Source organism: Mauremys mutica, unplaced genomic scaffold, assembly GCF_020497125.1.
Source record: "Mauremys mutica isolate MM-2020 ecotype Southern unplaced genomic scaffold, ASM2049712v1 Super-Scaffold_100090, whole genome shotgun sequence".
Classification (NCBI taxonomy): domain Eukaryota; kingdom Metazoa; phylum Chordata; order Testudines; family Geoemydidae; genus Mauremys; species Mauremys mutica.
This window is the reverse complement of record NW_025423262.1, coordinates 736,585-760,132: the sequence shown is the minus strand read 5'-3', so window position 1 is coordinate 760,132 and position 23,548 is coordinate 736,585. Positions and strand designations below refer to the sequence as shown.

Here is a 23,548-nt window from a genome sequence, read left to right as displayed (position 1 = left end):
TAGTAGATGGGTCACGCCAAGAGAGAACCCCACGGTTTGGACTCCCGTCCGTAAATACTGTAAGCACATCTGGCAGCGGGGTTGGGGAGAGTAAATAGCAAAAGTTAAGGGGTAATCGCTGCGTCATGCTGAAACGGGGGTCCTTCAAAGTGTGACAGGAGAAGACCCCAGTAAAGGCTGAGCATGCACACTGAACCTCGGGGTTAGTTTCACAAAGAGTTTGCCATAAATGCAAGGGGATCGGAAGTACTATTTCAACGGGATCAATGCCTAAAAGGACCCACGCTCGCTGGCGTCCCTTGGTGATAAGGGAGGCAAGCATGGAGGGAAGGGGAGTAAGGGTGTTTGCCGGGGTATGGGCGAGATAAAGCCATTCAAGGATTCGTACCGTCCCAGCCTCGGGTGCTTGAAAGAGGGCGGCACAAGGTTGGGTCACCCCTTGAAGACAAGCGAGACGTGGAGGCTCGTTATCCACGGCACGATCCACCCAAACCTTTGCGAGAGATTGATTTACCTGCTCAATGGCATCTAATTGTGTTTTTGTGAGAGAAATGATATCGGAGGGGTGACGCCCCTGCCGAAGAGCATCAAATAATGGACTTAACATGTTAGTATCAAGGCGATAATAGGGACGTACCCAATTAATAATGCCCAGGACTTGTTGAAGGGTGACGTAATTAATGTTGGTTTTCACGGCAATTTGCGGGATAATCGGAATGGAATAAGCGGCCATCATTTTGTGGCCCAGATAAAGGAAAGGTTCTATACATTGTACCTTTTCTGGGGCTATTTGAAGGCCGTATTCCTGGAGCATATTTTGCAGGTCAGTTTGCCATGAAGGAGGGAGTTCTGGTCCTGCTATGAGGATATCATCCATATAATGGTAAACCTTAAGCATAGGGTACCGTTTGCGAAAGGGTAAGAGAGACTGATTCACATAATACTGACAGAGGGTGGGGCTGTTTAGCATACCCTGGGGAAGAACCTTCCAATGGTAGCGTTCTGTTGGCTGACTATTATTCAAAACAGGGATAGTAAAGGCAAAGTACTTTCGATCACGGGGGAGGAGAGGGATAGAGAAAAAACAATCCTTAAGATCGATTATTGCTAACTGATAATCGTGTGGTATAACATTCAGATTTGGGGTCCCACATTGAAGGGCTCCCATAGGTTCCATAATTTTGTTTATAGCTCGGAGATCATGTAATAATCGCCAGCGTCCAGATTTTTTCTTAATAACAAAGATCGGAGTATTATATGGGCTAGTAGTAGGCTCAATATGTCCCTCGGTTAATTGTTCCTGAACTAATTCCTTAAGGGCTATTAATTTTTCCTGAGGGAGTGGCCATTGCTCAACCCACACTGGGACGTGAGTTTTCCATTCCAGTGGGAGGGCAGTGTGTGAGGAGCATTGACGTGTCATGGCACCACTAGGGAGGCTCCCAGCTGAGACAATAGGTCTCGCCCCCAGAGATTAATGTCAATTGGCAAAATGCACGGACGAATTTTTGCAACCTCTCGCCCCTCTTCACTATCCCATACTGAGAGCCAATTGGTGCTTTGTCGGGAAGATTGTGGGCCTCCCACTCCCCAAACAGAGGGGGAAACTTCGGAAGGCCAGGAAGGGTCCCAATGCTTTTGTGCAACTACTGAAACATCCGCTCCAGTGTCTAGCAACCCATAGAGCTCCTTACCGTTGATGATATACTTACGGGTCGGTTTGTGGGTTCGGATGTGTTGTAATACTGCAGCAATCTGTGGATGAAAAAGGAGACCTTGCTCCAGATTAACGCGAGTAGAACCAAATCCGCCGGCACGACTCGCTTGGCCGGGTCCGGCCGGCGCTGTGTAAGGTAAGATTAGCAGTTGAGCCCAAGAATCTCCCGCCTTTAGCTGAAGGGGAAGATGACTCCAAATTTGAACATAAATAACTCCGGTGTAATCAGAATCGATAACTCCGGGCACAATCATAATAGACTGACTACTGGCAGAAGAACGAGGCAAAATTAACCCAAATGTGTCTGGGGGAAGCGGACCAGAAAGCTGCGTAGGCATGAGGAGTACGTCACCAGGGAGAGGGGATTGCATATCTACTGCATTAATAAGATCCAAACCAGCACTGCCTTTTGTGGCTGGTCGAGCAGCTGTGGCAGGCAAAGCTCCCTCCTTTATACCGGGGCTGGAAGGGGGCCCGGTCGAAAGTTTCCCGAATTATCTGGGGTTGAGGAGCGACATTGATTAGCCCAATGATATCCTTTATTACATTTTGGGCACTTTTTAGAAGGACGGCCCCCGGTGGTGTTAGTTCCGCCCTTATGAGCACCACCTCCTGGGGCCCGGCACTCCTTTTTGAAGTGTCCAGGTCGCTGGCAGTTAAAGCAGTTACCTGTAGGTTTGTTACCTTGACGGATTGCTCCCGCCATCAGTGCCATAGCGTGGGTCTGAGTGCCCACTTCGGCACATGCCTGCAACATGTCAGCGAGTGTGTAATTAGGGCGGTGAATGATAGTTTGGAGAATTTTCCGACAGTCAGCATTGGACTGCTCATACGCTAAGCGTAAAAGGAGTTCCGTCTGAGCGTCCGGATTGTCAATTTGGCGTTGAACAGCCTCCTTGAGGCGATCAACGAAATGATGATAAGGTTCAGTAGCTTGTTGTTTAACATTTGTGAATGATCGAAGGGGCTTGCCAGAGGCTGGAACGCGCCGAAAGGCTCTCTGAATGCACATTGCCGTGCGGTGAAAAGATTCCATGGGCAATATAGATTGTTGCTCCATGGTGGCAAAAGCTCCTGTCCCATATATTTGCTCAGCAGTATTCTGCGCGTTACCGAGTGCTAGGGCTGCCAACCTAAACTCATTATCCCATACCACGTACTGTGCAGGGGAAAGGATCATACGAAATAGATGTTTCCAGTCCTCCGGGATCATAGTATAACTATTAGCGATCCCTTCTATCATACCCTGCACATAAGTGGAACGCAGCCCTGACTCACGTACCGCTTTGTTAAGCTCCCGAAGAATTGAATACGGGAGGGTGGAGTGCCGAGCTACCACCTCACCTGCCTCATTGGGAGGGTCATAAGACAGGGGAAACATCAAAGGGATTTCTCCCTCCCATTCTTCCAATAAGGGGTCCTGCCCGCTCGCCCGCGCCGCCGCAAGGGCGGCACAGACAGCACCCTGATGAAGGGACTTCTGCCCCAGGGTGTCCACCACTGATGTAGAAGTTTTTGGTGCTAAAAAAGGGGCTGGTGGGAGCACTCAGGGATAGGCAGGAGGTGCCTCTACCGAGAGCAAGGGAGGTGCGGAGGGGGACGCCTCTTTTCGTAATCTCCCCACCGCAGCTGAACAGTGCTGCCACAACAGAATATGTTGGATCTCGGCTCGAGGTTCCCTAAACAATGCCTCTCCGATCTTTATCCAATCGGAGTGATCTAGGGAGCCTCGGTTCGAGTACCATGGGCACTTATACTCAATCACTCGGAGCAATTCCTCCAAGTGCCGTAACGATACTGCAGTACACCCGTCCTGTTTGATAAGCTTCAATAACTCTTTTGCATGATCTTTTTGCTCAATGGATAAATCCCCCCCCATACTCACGAGGGAGCGCATTGCGCTGTGGTGCACCAAGGCTAAGCCAGCCGATGAGTCGGGGGTCCTGTGTCTGGATCACGTCGGGGTCACCAGATGTTGTATCGGGAAACAGAGACGAGACAAGGCTGCAGTGAGGCGTCTCAGGATAGTCCCGGACCGCTGCTTTTATTCTCTTTCTTACAGACTGGTTACTCAGTATTACATGATTGACATCACACAGGTTAATTATTACTATATGATTGATACACCTGTTTACTTCATTCTGATTGGTTAAGGCTGGTTCCCCTCACCGGGCCATTGTCTTGTGTGACTAAGCTAGCATAGCAGAAAGTGCATACTATACTGTGCTATAGCATGGTTCAGTGCAGGGACAACGTGGCTTGCCAACATTTGTACCTACACTGTACCTACAGGCCTCTAGCCCAGCACTAGCTGTAGTGAGACAGATCCAAGGATGGGGGGCTCTTGGGATGCAGTCGGTGATGTTTTGTCATCCCTTCCTGCATCAATTTTGCGTTGGGGGTGTAACGTTATTGATATAATCTGGGACCATATAGAACATGGTTTGCAACCAAGGTCCTGTAGTGGCACCAAATCTTATGTAAAGGGGGTCATCTAAGGTGTCTAAGACCAGGTTATGGGTTGCTGGTTATGATTATGCTGTCTGTGTGTGTGTATCATTTTGTAGTTGAAGTTATAAGTATTGGCTTTATACTGTCTGTATTTTGTATTTGTGCTCTGCTTCTGGGTGACATCCCAGACAAGTTGGTGTTAGCTCTGCCTAGCCTGCTTGATGGCCCATTAAGGACCATCAGCTATTCAGCTGACCCATTGAGAGGAGGCAGACACGCCTTGTAACTCAGCAAAGTGCAGGGACTTGTCCATGTGACTCCAGACTCCATTTTGCTGTAATTTTCCACAGTAAGGACAAAGAGGTTCTTACACCTGGAAAAGCCTGTATAAGGCTGATGCCTCATCTCCATCTGGTCTTCAATCCTGCTTCTTACCTCTGGAGGGACTTTGCTACAAGCTGAAGCTCTGCACAAAGGACTAATGACCCATCCCAGCTGGGGATGTACTCCAGAGACTTGATTTGAACCTGCAGTTTATGCCATTACTGCTACAAGCCTGAACTAAGAACTTTGCCATTACTGTATGTAATTGATTCCATCTAACCAATTCTAGCTCTCATCTCTACCTTTTTCCCTTTATGAATAAACCTTTAGATTTTAGATTCTAAAGGATTGGCAACAGCGTGATTTGTGGGTAAGATCTGATGTGTATATTGACCTGGGTCTGGGGCTTGATTCTTTGGGATCGAGAGAACCTTTTTCTTTTACTGGGGTGTTGGTTTTTATAACCATTCATCCCCAGGACGAGTGCACTTGTGGGGAGACTGGAGTGTCTAAGGAAATTGCTTGTGTGACTTGTGTTAGCCAGTGGGGTGAAACCGAAGTCCTTCTTGTCTGGCTTGTTTGGTTTGCCTTAGAGGTGGAAAAACCCCAGGCTTGGGCTGTGACTGCCCTGTTTGAGCAATTGGTCCTGAATTGGCACTCTCAGTTGGGTCCCCCCAGAACCGCCTCATCACACCCTGTTCTAACTAATATTCTTTACTACTGACTTCCCTTTTCTTCCTTATATTTTATTTGGAGAGTGTTTCCTACCAGGGAGCCATTAGTAGGGTCCAGAGCCAGCCTCATCTCCTATATCAAACTGTGGCTAGTAGGTATGTGATAAATGTGACGACCCTGCCTGCATCTGTCAGCTGGGAGACACAAAGACTCTCTCTTTCTACCCTCTGATGCTGCCTGGCTGCTCTAAGCTAGGTGGAGTGGGACTCTGTTAACATGTGCCTCCCGGAGCTTCCATTTACCTGGTGCTGCTGTTCCCTGAATAGTGGGATTGTGACTGGGGCAGCAGGTACTGAGTGTTGGACTCTTGCTCTTTCAGGGGCCGGTGACCTTCGAGGAGGTGGCTGTGTATTTCACCAGGGAGGAATGGGCTCTGCTGGACCCTGTTCAGAGAGCCCTCTACAGGGATGTCATGCAGGAGAACTATGAGACGGTGACCTCGCTGGGTAAGGAGTCCTGTCCCCTGGGTTATTAGAACCTGTGGGGTCTCTGAAGAACCTGAGTAGTAATAACTTTATACCTTTATTCGTCATACAAGTTTTGACAAGTTTCCTTGCCCCCTTTTTTTTGCCTTATCTCTCACCCACTAGAATCATTTTTGGACATGTGCCTTTTTGGTGCAGTCACACATTTTTAAATTGCATTGAATGTATCCTTATTGGCTACATTAGTAACTATATTAATAACTGTAACTTTCATGCCTTTTCCTCATTTTAAGAGGAAAATATGCTGCCTGTAGAATTCTAAATTGAGTAAATAGGTGTGTGACTCATGCATGACTTGTGTGACAGTCAGATGTGCTCCTCTTTCGATAGGAGAGCGTATAATGTTTCCATTCAGGACCCCACGGGTGAAGGGAGAACAGAGCTGTGGGAGGGGAGGAGAAGGGGGGAGTAGATAATTCTGGGCTGCCAGGACATGGGGAGGGTGTGTGCAGGGTTAGAGCTAAGAAGCAGCAGGGAGGGATGAGGTAGTGAGAGATGAAGAGGGAACACAAGACTCTCCCAAGGTGCTGGGAGGTGGTGCTGGCTGAGAGTAATGGGAAGAAGTGGAGAGGAGTGTGCAGGAAGGGCACCGAGGAAGTGGCTCAGTCTCAGGTGTTGAAGCTAAGTGGCCTATCCTTGTGGAAGAGTGGGAGCCCTTGGGGGTCTAGTGCACTCAAGGGGCACCTCCCAAGGACTGTTTAAAAGCCAGGGCATTGCAGCCTTATGGGGAAAAGATATAAAACAAGAAAAGGATCTAAATGCGTGTTTACCATCGCTCTCTCTCAGTCCTCATGGGAATCCCTGATCCGTTCCAAAGTGTATTAAAACCTTCCTTAAAGGCTTACCTCTTGGTTATCAGGTCATGTCCATTTGTTAGAGGGTTTTCCCTTCACCCACCCACTTCCCTGGTTCTTGTCACGCAGACAGCAAGCAGCAAAAGACCAGAAGTCTGAAGCACAGATAATGCAATGTTTATTGGGGTTATTTCCAAGCAAGCATATTCCACTGCCCTAATGAACTTACACGTAGAAAAATTAATTATGCAGCAGACAGAAACAATTAGAGAACCAGACTGATTAACAAGGTAAAAGTGGTGGCCATAAAGATAAAACAATACAGAAATGAGGGTTTCACAACCACAACCATTGATAAGGGATTTCTTGCCAGACCGGATGCTATCAGACTAAGTTTTCATTAACCATCTTAAGATTCAGAGAGGTAGCCATGTTAGTCTGGTTCTGTAAAGGCAGCAAAGAATCCTGTGGCACCTTATAGACTAACAGACGTTTTGCAGCATGAGCTTTCGTGGGTGAATACCCACTTCGTCGGATGCAAGTAGTGGAAATTTCCAGGGGCAGGTAGATATATGCAAGCAAGAAGCAGGCTAGAGATAACGAGGTTAGATCAATCAGGGAGGATGAGGCCCTGTTCTAGCAGTTGAGGTGTGAAAACCAAGGGAGGAGAAACTGGTTCTGTAGTTGGCTAGCCATTCACAGTCTTTGTTTAATCCTGAGCTGATGGTGTCAAATTTGCAGATGAACTGAAGCTCAGCAGTTTCTCTTTGAAGTCTGGTCCTAAAGTTTTTTTGCTGCAGGATGGCCACCTTAAAATCTGCTATTGTGTGGCCAGGGAGGTTGAAGTGTTCTCCTACAGGTTTTTGTATATTGCCATTCCTAATATCTGATTTGTGTCCATTTATCCTTTTCCTTAGAGACTGTCCATTTTGGCCGATGTACATATCAGAGGGGCATTGCTGGCATATGATGGCATATATTACATTGGTGGATGTGCAGGTGAATGAACCGGTGATAGTGTGGCTGATCTGGTTAGGTCTTGTGATGGTGTTGCTGGTGTAGATATGTGGGTAGAGTTGGCATCGAGGTTTGTTGCATGGATTGGTTCCTGAGCTTGAGTTACTATGATGCGGTGTGCAGTTACTAGTGAGAATATGCTTCAGGTTGGCAGGTTGTCTGTGGGCGAGGACTGGCCTGCCATCTTAAGATCTGTTTCTTTATCTGGTGGTGATAGGCACTATCAGGACAGGATCATCTTCCTAACAGCCCAGTAGCATCTTATTTCAGTGTGACTGGTTTGGGATGTGAGGATGTGACCCTTCGCTTCCCAGCTTATGGCTGCCCCTGCTGCTTAGCCAAAGGCCTTAGCCTAAGAACAAGGCCTCAGACTGTCACAGTGAGAGAACGCCCATACACAGGCGGACTGAGATTTTGATTCTGAGGGTATGGCTACACTTACGGTTTGCAGCGCTGGTAGTTTGCAGCGCTGGTCATCCAGCTGTGTAGGAGCAGCGCTGGTGTGTGGCCACACTCACAGCTACCAGCGCTGGTGTGTGGCCACATTTGCAGTATTAGCAGCGCTGTTGGGAGTGCTGCATTATGGGCAGCTATCCCAGCATTCAAGTGCAACAACGTGCTTTTCAAAAGAGGGGGGTGGAGGGTGGTGTACTGTGACAGGGAGCGGGGAAGATAGAGAGTGGATTTTTGGAGCCAACACTGTGTGTTAGCTTCCTGGATTGGAAAAATCACAAAATGTTCATGAGCCCTTAGTCTTAACTCTTAATTGCAATCAGCCTGACTCCAACACGGACTCCCCGCTGTTTCACTCACTCCCTGTGGTGTACTGTGACAGGGAGCGGGGAAGAGAGAGATTGGAAAAATCACAAAATGTTTGCGAACCCTTAAAGTCTTGCAAACAGCCTGCATCCAACTCTGTTTCCCCTGCCTCTCATTTGATCGTTCACAGCCAGGTACAGATAGCTCCTGTTTGCTGTGATAAGCAGTTCAACGGAGCTTCAATCGGCTCCGTTCTGTTTCATTCACTCTCCCTGCCTGCCTCTCATTTGATCGTTCACAGCCAGGTACAGATAGCTCCTGTTTGCTGTGATCAGTGTTTGTTTTTTTAGATAAGCAGTTCAACGGAGCTTCGATCGGCTCCGTTCTGTTTCATTCACTCTCCCTGTCTGCCTCTCATTTGATTGTTTACAGCCAGGTACAGATGATCACAGCAAACAGGAGCTCTGTTTGGAGCTCCGATCGGAGCTCGTTCACAACAAAACAAAGAGAGGCTGCATAACAAAACAAAGAGAGTAATTTATAAAAGCATTCTGGGATACACCTTATACCCTGGAGGCCAATCACAGCGCTGGTGTGTGGCCACACTTGATGACCAGCGCTGCAGCACCAGCGCTGGAATCCTTATTCCGCATGCCGAGTGAGGTGTACGGCCAGCGCTGCAGCCAGGGAGTTGCAGCGCTGGAAGTGCCCTGCAGGTGTGGCCACTTACTAATTGCAGCGCTGGTGGAGGCTTTCCAGCGCTGCAAATCGCCAGTGTAGCCATACCCTTAGCTAGTTACAGGGGTATAAAGACAAAGTGATAAAAATACCCCTAAGTTCTTAAACTATAGGCTTTACAGGCAGGCCTGAATGTCTATTCTAACAGTGGGTTCTAGCCCTTTCTACCCCATTCTGTGTCTGTCTTGTCTATTTAGATCAGGGGTCGGCAACTTTTCAGAAGTGCTGTGCCGTGTCTTCATTTATTCACTCTAATTTATGGTTCCGTGTGCCAGTAACACATTTTAATGTTTTTAGAAGGTCTCTTTCTATAAGTCTATAATATAGAAATAAACTGTTGTTGTATGTAAAATAAATAAGGTTATTAAAATGTTTAAGAAGCTTAATCTAAAATTAAATTAAAATGCAGAGCCCCACCTTGGACCAGGGGCCAGGACCCAGGCAGTGTGAGTGCCACTGAAAATCAGCTCGCTGCCGCAGGTTGCCTACCCCTGATTTAGATTGTAAATTCTTCAGGGCATGGGCCATCTACTATTCTCTGTCTGCCACTTTGAGCCAAGGAAGATGGCCTTGAGATGCGTAGCCTTATTTGGGGTGTGTTCATAGAATCATAGAATCTCAGGGTTGGAAGGGACCTCAGGAGGTCATCTAGTCCAACCCCCTGCTCAAAGCAGGACCAAACCAACTAAATCATCTCAGCCAGGGCTTTGTCAAGCCTGACTTTAAAAACCTCTAAGGACGGCGATTCCACCACCTCCCTAGGTAACCCATTCCAGTTCTTCACCACCCTACTAGTGAAAAAGTTTTTCCTAATGTCGAACCTAAACCTCCCCCTCTGCAACTTGAGACCATTACTCCTTGTTCTGTCATCTTCTACCACTGAGAACAGTCTAGATCCATCCTCTTTGGAACCCCCTTTCAGGTAGTTGAAAGCAGCTATCAAATCCCTCCTCATTCTTCTCTTCTGCAGACTAAACAATCCCAGTTCCCTCAGCCTCTCCTCATAAGTCATGTGCTCCAGCCCCCTAATCATTTTTGTTGCCCTCCGCTGGACTCTCTCCAATTTATCCACTTCCTTCTTGTAGTGTGGGGCCCAAAACTGGACACAGTACTCCAGATGAGGCCTCACCAGTGCTGAGTAGAGGGGAATGATCACATCCCTCGATCTGCTGGAAATGCCCCTACTTATACAACCCAAAATGCCATTAGCCTTCTTGGCAACAAGGGCACCCTGCTGACTCATATCCAGCTTTTCGTCCACCGTAACCCCTAGGTCCTTTTCTGCAGAACTGCTGCCCAGCCATTCGGTCCCTAGTCTGTAGCAGTGCATGGGATTCTTCCGTCCTAAGTGCAGGACTCTGCACTTGTCCTTGTTGAACCTCATCATGTTTCTTTTGGCCCAATCCTCTAATTTGTCTAGGTCCCTCTGTATCCTATCCCTATCCTCCAGCGTATCAACCACTCCTCCCAGTTTAGTGTCATCTGCAAACTTGCTAAGGGTGCAGTCCACACCATCCTCCAGATCGTTAATGAAGATATTGAACAAAACCAGCCCCAGCACCGACCCTTGGGGCACTTCACTTGATACCAGCTGCCAACTAGACATGGAGCCGTTGATCACTACCCGTTGAGCCCGACCATCTAGCCAGTTTTCTATCCACCTTACCGTCCATTCATCCAGCCCAGACTTCTTTAACTTGCTGGCAAGAATACTGTGGGAGACTGTATCAAAAGCTTTGCTAAAGTCCAGAAATAGCACATCCACTGCTTTCCCCTCATCAACAGAGCCGGTTATCTCATCATAGAAGGCAATTAGGTTAGTCAGGCATGACTTGCCCTTCGTGAATCCATGCTGACTGTTCCTGATCAGTTTCGCCTCCTTTAAGTGGTTCAGAATTCATTCCTTGAGGACCTGTTCCATGATTTTTCCAGGGACTGAGGTGAGACTGACTGGCCTGTAGTTAGTAATGTTGATTTGATTTATCAACTTAATTTAATGTGTATTGTAATTATTTTAATTAATTAATAATAATACTTAATCATTTATATTAATTAATATGAGTTTAGGCTCGCCAATTTGTTTGATCAGAAGATAAAAGTTCGTGTTTCGAATCAGGTTCCGCAGAATTGATAAAGGGACCTTCGGGGGTATGACAGGAAGCTCACACGGAGACAGATATAGTCATAAAGACTTTTTATTAAAATCAATGAAATAGTAAGTAAATTGTAAAACACGTAGAATTACAGAGTTACAATTGTATTACTGTTATTCAGGAGATACATATGATGATACAATATTATGTGCTGCAAACTTTGGTTAATATTCACACCCTGTTTTGATAAACTGGTGTTTGCCTCACCTCTGGCGGTTCTGGTTTCACAGCTCTTGCAAGGGAAACTAATGTAAAGAGCTGCCAAAGCTACTTTGGAATTTACTTTTTAGCTCAACTAAATAATCTAATACACAAATTAAAATAAAATTTAGAGAGACCAAACTTAGCCGAGTCCCTTTTGAACTTAAAGTTTGAAAAGAAAATAAGTGCGGCCTATTACTGGTTAATAGCTGTCATAGAGGCATAACATGAATACGTAGTTGAAGATGGTGAAGTGTAGAGAAGAAGGAGAGGTCAAGGTGCGGGTAAAAAGAGGTAGGTTACCTCTTTTTATAGAAATAAATGCCGGAAATCCTTCCTCTTATGCCCAAATTTCAGTCTTCCCCCATAGAAATGTTAGGGTACACTTACTCCATAGGCAAGTATGTGTATGTGTATGGATGGCAGGTATCTGCGCACTTGTGGGGTACTTGTTAAGTCTGTGAGTACAACTTTGAAAAATCCCATTTACTATTCTTCATTGTCTGTTGGTCTCGGTAAAGGGTCTTAGACCTAAGTGTAGGCACTTTATTTGAGCATAGGAAAAACAGTTCCTTTTCTGGGTAAAAGGGCACAGGATATAGCTATGCTAACTTTGCTTTAGCTTAAAATGCAGGTTTTTGGCCTGTAGGTTTCTTGCATTACAGCCAAACATAGGTTTATTAATTCATATTAAAAATATCACAATACTGTACTTATTAGAAAAGAGATATTGATGCAGGCAAGCAGATGAATCCTGAGGGCTACAGATGTTACTGCCTAAAAATGAGATGGGGTTAAAACTATGGAATATTCTTTGTGACAAGTATCCCACAAATTCCACTGACCTCCCTTGTTTTCTTTGCCTGCAGTAGGGTTTCCAATTTCCACACCTGATGTGATCTCGCAGCTGGAACGAGGGGAAGAGCCATGGGTCCCGGACCTCCAGGGCTCTGAGAAAGAAGTGGTCCCGAGAGCTGCCTTCACAGGTGAGGAATTGGTTAAGCCAACTCAACAACTGCTTAGGAATGCAGGAAACATTTGGGATGCCCTACAAAGACCCTGTGAGCTCTCCAAGTTCAGGATTGTTCCCTGTAGATGTGGAATCATTATGGCAGATGCCACTCATGGCTTCCCTCCTATTCTGACTGACAACTGGCAGCAGGTCCCTCCCCGATCTCACTTTCCCCTGAGAGTTATGGTGCAGTGAGGACCCAGAACTGATACCTTCCTCTCTTCTCTATGGAAGGGTTTGGGGAAAATCAGCACCTGATAGGCTTGATCTCTCCCACATATATTTTGTATCAGAGGGGTAGCCGTGTTAGTCTGGTTCTTTGCTGCTTTTACATATATTTTGGTTTGTTCATCCCTTTTTCCATTCCTCTCTCTGACATTTCCTTTTTCTCAGGCACAGGGAGTGACCTATGTCTGGATTCTCTCTGTCTCCCATCCGGCGATGGGCTGGTGAGTGAGAACGAGGAGGAGAAACCCCAGCAGGAAGACACTGTGCAAGTAGATCCACATTGGATGTTATCAGGAAGATACAAAGGGAATGTTTCCAGGAGTTGTGCAGTCCCAGAAAACACAAAAGCCTGTGAGACTCAGCAGAGGCCAGAGGAAAACTACAGTAGCGACTCAACCCTTATTCCACGCAACAGAATCAACTTGGAAGAGAGACGCTACATGTGCCATGAGTGCGGGAAAAGCTTCAATTGGCGCTCAAACCTTATCACACATTGGAGAATCCACACGGGGGAGACACCCTACACGTGCTCTGAGTGCGGGAAAAGCTTCGGGCAGAGCTCAAACCTTATCACACATCAGAGAATCCACACAGGGGAGACGCCCTACACGTGCTCTGAGTGCGGGAAAAGCTTTGGGCGGAGCTCTCACCTTGTCAGACATAAGAGAAGCCACACTGGGGAGACGCCCTACACATGCTCTGAGTGCGGGAAAAGTTTCAGGCGGAGCTCTCACCTTATCACACATCAGAGAATCCACACAGGGGAGAAGCCCTACACGTGCTCTGAGTGCGGGAAAAGCTTTGGGCGGAGCTCTCACCTTGTCAGACATCAGAGAAGCCACACTGGGGAGACGCCCTACACGTGCTCTGAGTGCGGGAAAAGTTTCGGGTGGAGCTCTGACCTTATCACACATCAGAGAATCCACACAGGGGAGATGCCCTACACGTGCTCTGAGTGCGGGAAAAGCTTCGGGCGGAGCTCTGACCTTATCACACATCAGAGAATCCACACAGGGGAGACGCCGTACACGTGCTCTGAGTGCGGGAAAAGCTTCAATCAGCGCTCAAACCTTATCAGACATCAGAGAATCCACACTGGGGAGACGCCCTACACGTGCTCTGAGTGCGGGAAAAGCTTCGGGCGGAGCTCTAACCTTATCACACATCAGAGAATCCACACAGGGGAGATGCCCTACACGTGCTCTGAGTGCGGGAAAAGCTTCGGGTGGAGCTCTGACCTTATCAGACATGAGAGAATCCATACTGGGGAGACGCCCTACACATGCTCTGAGTGCGGGAAAAGCTTTGGGCGGAGCTCTAACCTTATCACACATCAGAGAATCCACACAGGGGAGATGCCCTACACGTGCTCTGAGTGCGGGATAAGCTTCAGGTGGCGCTCTCACCTTATCACACATCAGAGAATCCACACAGGGGAGCTGCCCTACACGTGCTCTGAGTGCGGGAAAAGCTTCAATCAGCACACAAGCCTTATTAGACATCACAAAATCCACATGAGAGAGAATTGTTATAAATCCCTTGACTAGGGCTGGCCAAAATTTGTTTTTTTTTAATTACATTTAAAGACAGATGCCTCGTGATGGCCTTTGCTCGTGGGGATGTTGCCTCTTGGTCAGGGTTTCAGCCCTTTTGGGGGGAAGGATGCAGCAGATGGCGTGAGGGGGGGAGCCCAGGGCCTCCCATGGGCTCTGACCCAGGCCACTCTGAGGGCAACACTTCTTACCACCCCGCTATTGTCCTGAGTTCACAGTTTATCACAGGAGGCTCTGACAGGTGTCAGCTCACTGCTTGGTACCTCTTCTCAGCCGGGCGTGGCATGGCAGCTCTCTCCTTGGGGTGGCAGCTGCCTCTGTTATGCTGACAGATCCAGGTTGGTGATGCGGTGGTGGACGGGATTGAACCAGGGACCTCTGGAGCTTAGTGTGTGGGCCTCTACAGCATGAACTAAAAGCCACCCGGCTCTTAGCGAAGACTGTATAGAAGACATGTTTTATTGCTCCCTCTAAGTGATCTCAGTGCCACTAGCTGGGACACCCCACCACCCCCTGGAGGTGTATGGGTTACGTACTTCCCCTAGCTGAGGAAGTGCATCCTGAGCTTCGGAGAGTTCCCAGCTGTAATCCCGGACAACCCCTGTAACGATGCAACCACTGGCGGGACGCTATTGAGAGTATCAATTCAGGACAAATTGCTTGGAGCAGGGCAGTCACAGCCCGAGGCTGGGTGCCCTTCACTATTAAAGCACGTCACAGCAGCCATGCAGAGAGGACTTTGGTTTTACCCCACTGGCCAATCGGATGTCATACAAGCAATTCCCTCAGCTATTCCAGTTCCCTTCTATCACCACCAGCCCCGCTCCTTAGGGGGATGAATGGTTATGAAAACCAATACCTCGTTAAAAGAAAAAACGGTTCTCTCAAAGGACCCCAAAGAACCAAGCCACAGATGCAGGTCAATAGACAAGTCAGATCTTACCCACAAATCACGCTCTTGCAAATCCTTTAGCGTTGTTATGGAAAAATTGATCCATGTGTTGTGTTTTCAATCAGATCAGCCTGAGGCCTTTTATTGATTAGAAGCACGCAGGGGAGAACCGTTATGGAAACGGCCTCCCCGAAGCTGGTTACAGACAGCCTTATAAAGCTTAAAACCACAATCGTAATATGCAAGTTAAACACATAATGTCCTTATTATTTTGCTAAAAAAATATTGCAAAGTTAATGTTGATTGGAGCAGGAGTAAATTTCTTCCATATTAGGCTTTTCCTGTTCTTACTTATCTGTTCTATGCGGTTACGTGTTGACAGTCGGGGATATTACCAAATTGTTTTTCAGTCGGGGACTGTTAGGACTTTCCACTGTCTCCTCTGTGCCCCCCTGCTTGGCTTGTCTGGCCGGCTCTGGCAGTCTGACATGAGGCTTGGGCCTACAAGGCCTTGGATAACACTGGATTTTCCCTTACAACATCTAAAATATAAAGGTTTATTCATAAAAAGAAAGAAATATAGATGAGAGTTAAAATTTTTAAAGGAATTAATTACACACAGTAATGGCAAAGTTCTTGGTTCAGGCTTGTAGCAGTGATGGAATCAACTGCAGGTTCAAATCAAGTCTCTGGAGAACATCCACAGCTGGGATGGGTCATTAGGTCCTTTGTACAGAGCTTCAGTTTGTAGCAAAGTCCCTCCGGAGTCATGAAGCTGCACTGAAAATAAGATGGAGACGAGGCATCAGCCTTTTATAGCCTCTTGCCATGTGGTCTTTGCTTTCTTTGTCCCAAGGACACTCTATCAAACACATGGCACAGTAAAACCTTAGAGTTCTGTCCATAGGCAGGTCCCTGCAGACCTTGCTCAGTCACAAGGCGTATCTGCCTTCTCTCAATGGGTCGATTGTAGAGCTGATGGTCCTTAATGGGCCATCAAGCAGGCTCGGCAGAACTGACACCAACTTATCTGGGGTGTTCCCCAGAAGCAGAGCACAAGTTTGAAATACAGGCAGCATAGAGCCAATATTCATAACGTCAACTACAAAAATGATACACATCTAGAGATAGCATCATTATAATCAACCAATCAGAACCTCTCCATAGACCCCTTACACGACAACCTTTCTACAATATTGGCTGCAAATATAGAACAGTGGTCGCAAGGGTGATCTATACAGTTACAGATTATGTCAATAACGTCACAGGAGGTGACACGGCATCAGTAAGACTGATGCTGGAATACTGCCTCCAGTTTTGGTGTCTTCATTTGGAAAAGATGATTCACCACAGGAACAAGTTATCAAGGAAAGTGATGGATTCTCCATCTCTTGATGTCATTTCATGAAGACTAGATGCCTTTCTGGAATGTGTTTGCCCCAAAAGTCGCTATTGTGTCATACAGGAGGCCTGTGATACGCAGGGGGTCAGATTAGATGCTCTAATGGTCTCTTCTGGCTATAAAGTCAACTAATTTCTGAAAAACTGAGTGTAGCATTGGGAGCAGCGTCTGATGTTTCCCTGTCTACCCGGCTTGCTGCCTAGAACGAACGCTCCTGGAGTGGGGTGATCCCCAGGGAGTAGCTCCAACCTGCAAAGTGCCTGGCCAGGGGCAGGACATTAACACAGCAAGGGAGGGGTGTGGCAGTGACATCAGAAAGGCCTTTGGCAGGACCTCAGCCTATTGGTCCAAGGTGGTGGGGAGGTGGTGACCTCACAGAGAGATGCTGACATCAGCCAGGCAGGACAGGGGCGAGGGGCCAGGGGAACCTCAGAGACACCTGTGGCTTTGCTCCAGCAAGTCTCCTTCTCCAGGTCTCTCTTTGAGGACTGAGAGAGTATTCGGGTTCACGGACGTGAGCGCCAGGAGGAACCTCTTTCCCGTTTTCTCCTTCCCTTTTAGTGATTTTACTAGAAAACAGCCGTCCCTGTTTAGAAGGTAAGAGCTTCCTTGAGGTTTGAAACCTGTTCAGTCTGATCCATCTGGTGAGAGTTGAATTCTAGTCATGGAAAACACGAGCTTAAGGAGGCAGAATTTTATTGTGCACCTGGGATTTTGTCCCTTAGAATCACCGGGGACATTGGGGTTTGTCCTTTTTGTTTCACATTTTCCTCCATCCCTCCCTCCCTCCTTTCTCTTCTTCTCTTGCTTATTTTGTTCTTTCTCCTGTTCCCCTCCCAACACCAGGAGCGGGGTGGGTGTGTGCGTGTGCACACGTTGCGGGGGAAGGCTCGGCAGCTCCCACTGGGAGGTCCACCCAAAAATGTGGGGTTGAAATAGTGCTCAGGCAGTCAGGGCCGGATTAACCTTATGTGAGTCCTGGTACCAAACATATTTGTAGGCCCCTATGTAGTCACTGTGGGCTCCGAGTATGGGCGTGGTGGGGCAGTGCCATTGGTGCCATAGCATACCCAGTACTGAACCTCAGAGACATTTTTCATTTTGATCACACACCTCTCCATGACTGTATGCATTGCCATACACAGCTCCCTCAGCCCCCGGGTTTTCTCATTGAGCTGTGCACCCATGTGGGTTTACCAGTGTCCACAGTGAGCAGAACTTTCATAGTGATCAAGGAAACTCCCCACAGATTTATCTCCTTCCTCATTCAGACCTTCTCTAGCCATGTCTCGAGTACCCCCCATGTCACCAGTCACGGCATGTGGTCCTAGTCTCAGCTCAGAGTTCTAAAGCCAGCAGATACCTGATCAGTTCTGACAGATCCCTCCCTCAGCAACCATCCTGCCATGTGAGCCAGCCACCTGCAAACACCATCTCCCCAAAGTCAGGACTTAGCCCTTGGGAATCTGAAGCCACCAGCCTCTCTCCCTCTGCTCCCATCTACATGCTAGTCTGCTACCTGGTCACCACCACCTCTCCCCAGACTTGTTTCCTTTCCACTTTGGACATGCTCCCACCCAGCTGGAAGCTCCCTCTGCCAGCCTGACCTGCTCCCTCTTTCCCTGCTCCCCCTGACATTCCTGTCCTACTGGTGACCTCTGTGCCTTGAGGTTAAGTCCAGTGTCTTTAGCTGATCTAGCTTAATGGCCCCAGTAGTCACAGAGCCATCTGCAGCTTCTCTGGCTACAGCCATGGGGCCAGTTCCCAGAGGCCAGCCTTAGCCAGCTGCAGCTACTAGCCGCAGGAGGGGTGGCAATGCCAGGGCTGAGAGTGCTTGAACCTTGCAATGGCAGCACTAGAGACTCTAAATCCTCAGCCCTGGCGCTAGGCAGCTGCAGACTCTGGAGTTAGGCACTTCCCTCCTCTAGGCCATGGCTTTAAATACCTGAGATTCCCATCACCTGCAGCAGAGGCCACCAATTCCCACGCCCCCCTCAGCCCGCACCTAGTCGTGCAGAAAGTGCAGCCTGAGTGATTGTGGGGGCTGGGGTGGCAGGAGGTTCCCGTCCCTGAGCAGCAGCTCTGCAGCAAGCTCACGTGCTTCCCAGTAGCCCCCTAATCATTTTTTGTTGCCCTCTGCTGGACTCTTTCCAATTTTTCCACATCCTTCTTGTAGTGTGGGGCCCAAAACTGGACACAGTACTCCAGATGAGGCTTCACCAATGTCTAATAGAGGGGAATGATCACATCCCTCGATCTGCCGGCAATGCCCCTAATTATACAGCCCAAAATGCTGTTAGCCTTCTTGGCAACAAGGGCACACCGTTGACTCATAGCCAGCTTCTCGTCTACTGTAACCTCTTGGTCCTTTTCTGCAGAACTGCTTCCTAGCCATTCGGTCCCTAGTCTGTAGCAGTGAATGGGATTCTTCCGTCCTAAGTGCAGGACTCTGCATTTGTCCTTGTTGAACCTCATCAGGTTTCTTTTGGCCCAGTCCTCTAATTTGTCTAGGTCCCTCTGTATCCTATCCCTACCCTCCAGCGTATCTATCACTCCTCCCAGTTTAGTGTCATCTGCAAACTTGCTGAGGGTGCAGTCCACACCATCCTCCAGATCGTTAATGAAGATATTGAACAAAATCGGCCCCAGGACCGACCCTTGGGGCACTCCACTTGAAATTGGCTGCCAACTAGATATGGAGCCGTTGATCACTACCCATTGAGCCCAACGATCTACCCAGGTTTCTATCCACCGTATAGTCCATTCATCCAGCCCATACTTCTTTAACTTGCTGGCAAGAATACTGTGGGAGACTGTATCAAAAGCTTTGCTAAAGTCAAAGAATAACACATCCACTGCTTTCCCCTCATCCACAAACCCAGTTATCTCCTCATAGAAGGCAATTAGGTTAGTCAGGCATGACTTGCCCTTGGTGAATCCATGCTGACTGTTCCTGATCACTTTCCTCTCCTCTAAGTGCTTCAGAATTGATTCCTTGAGGACCTGCTCCATAATTTTTCCAGGGACTGTGGTGAGGCTGACTAACCTGTAGTTCCCCGGATCCTCTTTCTTCCCTTTTTTAAAGATGGGCACTACAGTAGCCTTTTTCCAGTCATCCAGGACCTCCCCCGATCGCCATGATTTTTCAAAGATAATGGCCAATGGCTCTGCAACCACATCCGCCAACTCCTTTAGCACCCTCGGATGCAGCGCATCCGGCCCCATGGACTTGTGCTCATCCAGTTTTTCTAAACAGTCCTGAACAACTTCTTTCTCCACAGAGGGCTGGTCACCTTCTCCCCATACTGTGCTGCCCAGTGCAGCAGTCTGGGAGCTGACCTTGTTTGTGAAGACAGAGGCAAAAAAAAGCATTGAGTACATTAGCTTTTTCCACATCCTCTGTCCACTAAGTTACCTCCCTCATTCAGTAAGGGGCCCACACTTTCCTTGACTTTCTTCATGTTGCTAACATACCTGAAGAAACCCTTCTTGTTACTCTTAACATCTCTTGCTAGATGCAACTCCAAGTGTGATTTGGCCTTCCTGATTTCACTCCTGCATGCCTGAGCAATATTTTTATACTTCTCCCTGGTCATTTGTCCAATCTTCCCCTTCTTGTAAGCTTCTTTTTTGTGTTTAAGATCAGCAAGGATTTCACTGTTAAGCCAAGCTTGTCGCCTGCCATATTTACTATCCTTTCTACACATCAGGATGTTTTTTTCCTGCAACCTCAATAAGGATTCTTTAATCCTTTAGAGGATTGGAACTGATTTCAGTGAAGGGACATGTTTGCTAGGTTTTTATGCATTTGCACAGGAAAACATTGAGTGTTTCCATTCATTTTAGGGATCCCTATTCAGTGGAACTCCTGAACATAACAGAAATGCCATTATTTTTGTTGAAGGAAGAGGTTTGTAAGGGGGCATTTGAATTTGAACCAAGGACCACTTGAACTGCAGTCAAACACTCTACCACTGAGCTATACCCCCATGACTGCTGTGTAGGTAAGTCAGAGATCTTAAAGATTTTGAAGGACAGGCCCTGCCTCAGCGATCTCCTGTTCTGTTCCCAGACCACAGTGCTTTTAAAAATGGGGTTTGATTAAACTTATAGATCCATGTAGACACCACAGCTTGCACACCCACCCACATAGCTTCCCCCAGTGACATAGCTACCACCTCTCGGGGAGATGGGTTAACTACACGGACGGGACAGCTCTCTCCCCTCCACTTAGAGCATCTTCATTATTTATGAATAGGTGGGAAATAACCTCCTGAATGGACAGTAACCTATTTATCAAATATTGCTGGGTCTGCATTCAATGTGGGTACCTGGTCGTATTGGCTGGGTCAGTAGGAGCATTGCCGGCAGATCGAGGGAAGTGATTATTCCCTTCTATTCGGCACTGGGGAGGCCACATCTGGAGCATTGCGTCCAGCTTTCGCCCCCCCACTACAGAAACAAATTGGAGAGAGTCTAGGGGAGGGCAACAAAAATGATTAGGGGGCAGGGGACTTACGAGGAGAGGCTGAGGGCAGGGCTGCCCGGGGGGGGCAGGGGGGCAATTTGCCCCAGGCCCTGCAGGGCCCCCATGAGAACACAGGATTCTAGAGTATTGCAACTTTTTTTTATGGAAGGGGCCCCCAAAATTGTTTTGCCCCAGGCCCCCTGAATCCTCTGGGCGGCCCTGCCCCCTCCACCCCCTTCCCTCGTTCTCCTCCCTCCGAGGCCCCACCTGTGCTCCGCCCTCACTCCCATTGGCCACTTCCCACCCCCGCTCTTCCACTATGGCTGAGGCCTGCTGGTCCACCTTCCGCTTGCTCCTCTCCTCCCCAAGGCCTCCTTGTGCCTCTCCACCCCGTACCCCAAGGCCTGCCTGCTGCCCCCACCTCTCTGCCCCCACCTCTCTGCCCCTCCCCTGAGACCCGCCCTGCCCATCGCCCCCACCTCTCTGCCCCCTCCCCCGAGACCCGCCCTGCCCACCGCTCCACCTCTCTGCCCCTCCCCTGAGACCCGCCCTGGCCACCGCCCCCACCTCTCTGCCCCTCCCCTGAGACCCCCGCCCCCACCGCCCCCACCTCTCTGTCCCTCCCCTGAGACCCGCCCTGCCCACCGCCCCCACCTCTCTGCCCCTCCCCTGAGACCCGCCCTGTCCACCGCCCCCACCTCTCTGCCCCTTACAGGAGACGAGCCGTACCCACCGCCCCCACCTCTCTGCCCCTCCCCTGAGACCAGCCCTGGCCACCGCCCCCACCTCTCTGCTCCTCCCCCGAGACCGGCCCTGCCCACCGCCCCCACCTCTCTGCCCCTCACCTGAGACCCACCCTGCCCACCGCCCCCACCTCTCTGCCCCTCCCCTGAGACCCGCCCTGCCCACCGCCCCCACCTCTCTGCCCCTCCCCCGAGACCGGCCCTGCCCACCGCCCCCATCTATCTGCCCCTCCCCTGAGACCCACCCTGCCCACCGCCCCCACCTCTCTGCCCCTCCCCTGAGACCTGCCCTGCCCACCGCCCCCACCTCTCTGCCCCTCCCCTGACACCCGCCCTGCCCACCGCCCCCACCTCTCTGCCCCTCCCCTGACACCTGCCCTGCCCACCGCCCCCACCTCTCTATCCCTCCCCTGACACCCGCCCTGTCCACCGCCCCCACCTCTCTGCCCCTCCCCTGAGACCCGCCCTGCCCACCGCCCCCACCTCTCTGCCCCTCTCCATAGACCAGCCCTGCCCACCGCCCCCACCTCTCTGCCCCTCCCCTGAGACCCGCCCTGCCCACCGCCCCCACCTCTCTGCCCCTCCCCTGAGACCCGCCCTGGCCACTGCCCCCACCTCTCTGCTCCTCCCCTGAGACCCGCCCTGCCCCCCGCCCTCACCTCTCTGCCCCCTCCCGTGACACCCGCCCTGCCCACCGCCCCCACCTCTCTGCCCCCCCCGAGACCCGCCCTGCCCACCGCCCCCACCTCTCTGCCCCTCCCCTGAGACCCGCCCTGCCCACCTCTTTCCTCGGTCGTCTGTTGTTATTCCTTGAAACATCAAGGATGGAATTAAAAGCTGAGTTTACTCCAGGGTGAGGAAAGAAAGGAGCCACCAACCCCCTGACAAATCTCAGTGCCCCAGAGAAAACCTGCCCCCTGCTATTGCAATCACTGCTGTGCTGGGGATATGGCAGGAAAGGGACTGTCTGAATGATCAAGGCAGGAAATGGACAACAATCTACAACAACGTCATTACCACAAACACACTCTAACCATGCTCCAGCAAGAAGGGAAATGAGCAGGAATTCTTGCAGTTCAGCCATGGACACACTTACACAAGGGCACAGCAGTGTGTGTGCTGTGGAAGCTGCTCTGAGGAAACAACTGGAATTGATCACTCAGTGAGAACAGAACTAGAGTGCAGTGAAAAACACATCTCAACCAAGTAGTTGTGGCTGAGTGGTTAAGGCGGTGGACTAGAAATCCATTGGTGTCTCCCTGCCCAGGTTCGAATCCTGCTAACTACAGAGAAAGTTGTGGTTCTTTAGTTTCAAGGGAGCTGGGTCTTGTCTCACACTCAAGCTGTGTCTACACTATTGGGTAATTTGGCTTTAAAGTGTTTTAATTAGACAGCTGTTGCATGTCCACACTATGCCCCTTGTGTCACCAGAGCACATCCACGCTAGAATCTTGGATGGCCACAGAGAGCAGTGCACTGTGGGTAGCTGTGCAACTGGCTGCAGGGTGCTTTGGGAAGGGTTTGCAATGCCTCATGGGCTGGTATAGCATCACATGATGCAGGTTTCTCAATCCCACCGTTCCATGGGCATCTTACTAGATTGCCAGCTGCTTTTCAACTGCAGTGTGCGTGGCGGGGTATAGACTGTGTGCGTTGCGGGGTAGAGACTGAGTGTGTGTGTGGGGAGAGGGAGTGTGTCGGCACACTGTCTCTATGTTCAGACAGCTGCTGCAAGCAACCAGTCCTGAGGCAGGGGGAGGGGGCAGCCCCAACATCAGCCCCCGCTTCCCTCACTGGCTCAGCTCAGCACAGCAGCCTCTGTCACACACACACACACACCGCTGCTGCTGAGCTCTGTGTCAGGGGTGCTGGAACA

At 49.5% G+C, this 23,548-nt stretch overlaps 2 non-coding genes across 2 annotated transcripts; one reads left to right on the top strand and one right to left on the bottom strand.

Annotated features, from left to right (window-relative positions):
- Positions 1-20,378: 20,378 nt before the first annotated feature.
- TRNAC-GCA lies at positions 20,379-20,450 on the bottom strand. Its single transcript has one exon. It is a non-coding gene; the product is annotated as a tRNA-Cys (tRNA).
- A 2,428-nt stretch (positions 20,451-22,878) lies between these two features.
- Positions 22,879-22,960, top strand: TRNAS-AGA. Its single transcript has one exon. It is a non-coding gene; the product is annotated as a tRNA-Ser (tRNA).
- Positions 22,961-23,548: the final 588 nt, after the last annotated feature.